The sequence below is a fragment of the Schistocerca cancellata genome, chromosome 3 (genome assembly GCF_023864275.1).
Source record: "Schistocerca cancellata isolate TAMUIC-IGC-003103 chromosome 3, iqSchCanc2.1, whole genome shotgun sequence".
Classification (NCBI taxonomy): Eukaryota; Metazoa; Arthropoda; class Insecta; order Orthoptera; family Acrididae; genus Schistocerca; species Schistocerca cancellata.
In genome coordinates this window covers 770,916,319-770,920,560 of record NC_064628.1, presented here as the reverse complement: position 1 = coordinate 770,920,560, position 4,242 = coordinate 770,916,319, and the positions used below count along the sequence as shown (strand labels likewise).

The following is a 4,242-nucleotide window of genomic DNA, read 5'->3' as shown; positions in this document are numbered from 1 at the left end:
TTTCCGCCGCGAGCGTGTTTCGGTAATGTTAACGTTAGTCCAAACTTTGCTCGGTGAACAAAGAGGGCTTCTCGCCGGAGGATTATATTGCGGAAGTTCTCGCCGGCTCATTCTCATCGAGAAGAGATAATCTGCACACCCAGTAGCGAGAGCAGCGAACGTCTGCTGCTGCCCTGTTACGCGGAGCACGAGGGGGCAGCGGTTGAATCAGCGGGGAAAGGAGTTTGCTGCCGCTCATCTTGCTCAGAACAGTTTTTAGCATTGTGATATTTCTGCCCATATTTAGAACTAAAACGCACCACTGTGATCCATCTCCTATCTTATTTCTAAAATATCTTAACTAACTTGTAGGTGGAAATTTAAGGAGATGGGACCTGGATAAACTGACTAAACCAGAGGCTGTACAGAGTTTCAGGGAGAGCATAAGGAAACGATTGACAGGAATGGGGGAAAGAAATACAGTAGAAGAAGAATGGGTAGCTTTGAGGGATAAAGTAGTGAAGGCAGCAGAGGATCAAGTAGGTAAAAAGAAGAGGGCTAGTAGAAATCCTTGGGTAACAGAAGAAATATTAAATTTAATTGATGAAAGGAGAAAATATAAAAATGCAGTAAGTGAAGCACGCAAAAAGGAATACAAACGTCTCAAAAATGATATCGACAGGAAGTGCAAAATGGCTAAGCAGGCATGGCTAGAGGACAAATGTAAGGATGTAGAGGCTTATCTGACAAGGGGTATGATAGATACTGCCTACAGGAAAATTAAAGAGACCTTTGGAGATAAGAGAACCACTTGTGTGAACATCAAGAGCTCAGATGGAAACCCAGTTCTAAGCAAAGAAGGGAAAGCAGAAAGGTGGAAGGAGTATATAGAGGGTCTATACAAGGGCGATGCACTTGAGGACAATATTGTGGAAATGGAAGAGGATGTAGATGAAGATGAAATGGGAGATACGATACTGCGTGAAGAGTTTGACAGAGTACTGAAAGACCTGAGTCGAAACAAGGCCCCCGGAGTAGACAACATTCCATTGGAGCTACTGACGGCCTTGGGAGAGCCAGTCATTGACAAAACTCTACCATCTGGTGAGCAAGATGTATGAAACAGACGAAATACCCTCAGACTTCAAGAAGAATATAATAATTCCAATCCCAAAGAAAGCAGGTGTGGACAGATGTGAAAATTACCGAACAATCAGTTTAATAAGCCACAGCTCCAAAATACTAACACGAATTCTTTACAGACGAATGGAAAAAACTAGTAGAAGCCGACCTCGGGGAAGATCAGTTTGGATTCCATAGAAATGTTGGAACACGTGAGGCAATACTGACCTTACGACTTATCTTAGAAGAAAGATTAAGGAAAGGCAAACCTACGTTTCTAGCATTTGTAGACTTAGAGAAAGCTTTTGACAATGTTGACTGGAATACTCCCTTTCAAATTCTAAAGGTGGCAGGGGTAAAATACAGGAAGCGAAAGGCTATTTACAATTTGTACAGAAACCAGATGGCAGTTATAAGAGTCGAGGGGCATGAGAGGGAAGCAGCGGTTGGGAAGGGAGTGAGACAGGGTTGCAACTTCTCCCCAATGTTATTCAATCTGTATATTGAGCAAGCAGTAAGGGAAACAAAAGAAAAATTTGGAGTAGGTATTAAAATCCATGGAGAAGAAATAAAAACGTTGAGGTTCGCCGATGACGTTGTAATTCTGTCAGAGACAACAAAGGACTTGGAAGAGCAGCTGAACGGAATGGATGGTGTCTTGAAGGGAGGATATAAGGTGAACATCAACAAAAGCAAAACGAGGATAATGGAATGTAGTCGAATTAAGTCGGGTGATGTTGAGGGTATTAGATTAGGAAATGAGACACTTAATGTAGTAAAGGAGTTTTGCTATTTGGGGAGCAAAATAACTGATGATGGTCGAAGTAGAGAGGATATAAAATGTAGAATGGCAATGGCAAGGAAAGCGTTTCTGAAGAAGAGAAATTTGTTAACGTCGAGTATAGATTTAAGTGTGAGTAAGTCATTTCTGAAAGTATTTGTATGGAGTGTAGCCATGTATGGAAGTGAGACATGGACGGTAAATAGTTTGGACAAGAAGAGAATAGAAGTTTTCGAAATGTGGTGCTACAGAAGAATGCTGAAGATTAGATGGGTAGATCACATAACTAATGAGGAAGTATTGAATAGGATTGGGGAGAAGAGAAGTTTGTGGCACAACTTGACCAGAAGAAGGGATCGGTTGGTAGGACATGTTCTGAGGCATCAAGGGACGACCAATTTAGTATTGGAGGGCAGCGTGGAGGGTAAAAATGGTAGGGGGAGACCAAGAGATGAATACACTAAGCAGATTCAGAAGGATGTAGGTTGCAGTAGGTACTGGGAGATGAAGAATCTTGCATGGGTTAGAGTAGCATGGAGAGCTGCATCAAACCAGTCTCAGGACTGAAGACCACAACAACAAACAACTTGTACGTTCGTTTATAATGTCTTTAAATATCCATTCAATTTTCTTTGTAAATGAATGAAATGTCTGCAATAATTTACAAGGTTTCCTTTTTGTTTTCATCATTCAAGCGACTTTTCGGCTGTATAAACACCCGATCTTTAGTGAAACCACACTGAGCAGAACAGATAGAGGAAATTAACGGACAATGCTTGTTCAATTAGTTTTTCCAGTAGGAGTTGTGAAGTGTTTGCCATGTCTCGTTTGCAAAAAATGCATTTAGTTTTGTGTTCAATTAAGTAACGATCTTAATTTTAAACGGTCCAATTCTTGATATAACGATGATATAGCTGACAATGGAATAAAATTAATAATGATTTCGTGACCACGCAAAGTATATATAAAAATGATACTGGAAACCGAAACTCTCTGCGTCCGAACATTGCTTGGAGGGCCCGACGGTATCGAACGGCCGCCGTATCAGCCTCAGCCCCCAGTCGTCTCTGGATGCGGGTATGGAGAGGCATGTGATCAGCACACCGCTATCCCAGTCGTATGTCATTTGACGAGACCGAAGCCGCTACTTCTCAGTCAAGTATCTCCTCAGTTTGCCTCACAAGGGCTGCGTGTACCCCGCTTGCCGCCCGGAGTGGCCGAGCGGTTCTAGGCGCTACAGTCTGGAACCGCGCGACTGCTACGGTCGCAGGTTCGAATCCAGCCTCGGGCATGGATGTGCGTGATGTCCTTAGGTTAGTTAGGTTTAATTAGTTCTAAGTTCTAGGGGACTGATGACCTCAGCAGTTAAGTCCCATAGTGCTCAGAGCCATTTGGACCATTTGTACCCCGCTTGCCAACAGCTCTGGGCCGCCCGGATGGTCACCCATCCAAGTGCTAGCCCAGCCCGACAGCGCTTAACTTCGGTGATCTGACGGGAACCGGTGTTAACACTGCGGCAAGGCCGTTGGCTAAACCGTAACGCTACAAACTATAAATTACCTTGTACAAATCATAATTTCTGTAAACCTATAGCCCTCGGTAATGCACGTCTCCCTAACGCACTGCATAGTGTTCGATGTGATTTAAGTCGAGCGGGGGGGGGGGGCAGTCCTGTCCATTCAGTGAGTCTCCTCTCGTCCCAAGAGCACGTGCGCCTGCTCAGTTAGACGCGTTCGTGCATTCTCATCCATAAGAATGAAGTCTGGGCCGAATGCGCCCCTCGAAAAATCTGGAAGGAATTGAGGTATTGATGACTGGGTGTTGTGTGCTGTCCTTAGGTTAGTTAGGTTTAAGTCGTTCTAAGTTCTGGGGGACTTATGACCATAGATGTTAAGTCCCATAGGGCTCAGAGCCATTTGAACCATTTTGAATTGAGGTATACAACAGCGTCGACCAGTGAGTGAGCCGTATTCAAAGACTGGGAAGTCAATACGCCCATCCAGATTTATGCCTCCCCACTCCACAACACCTAGACCACCAAAACGATCACGTAGTTCTAAGTTCTGGGGGACTGATGACCATAGATGTTAAGTCCCATAGGGTTCAGAGCCATTTGAACCATTTTGAATTGAGGTATACAACAGCGTCGACCAGTGAGTGAGCCGTATTCAAAGACTGGGAAGTCAATACGCCCATCCAGATTTATGCCTCCCCACTCCACAACACCTAGACCACCAAAACGATCACGTAGTTCTAAGTTCTGGGGGACTTATGACCATAGATGTTAAGTCCCATAGGGCTCAGAGCCATTTGAACCATTTTGAATTGAGGTATACAACAGCGTCGACCAGTGAGTGAGC

General features: G+C 44.1%; 1 pseudogene; it reads right to left on the bottom strand.

The window, feature by feature from the left end:
• Positions 1-3,294: 3,294 nt before the first annotated feature.
• On the bottom strand, positions 3,295-3,412 carry LOC126178708 (5S ribosomal RNA; annotated as a pseudogene).
• Between the last annotated feature and the right edge of the window lie 830 nt (positions 3,413-4,242).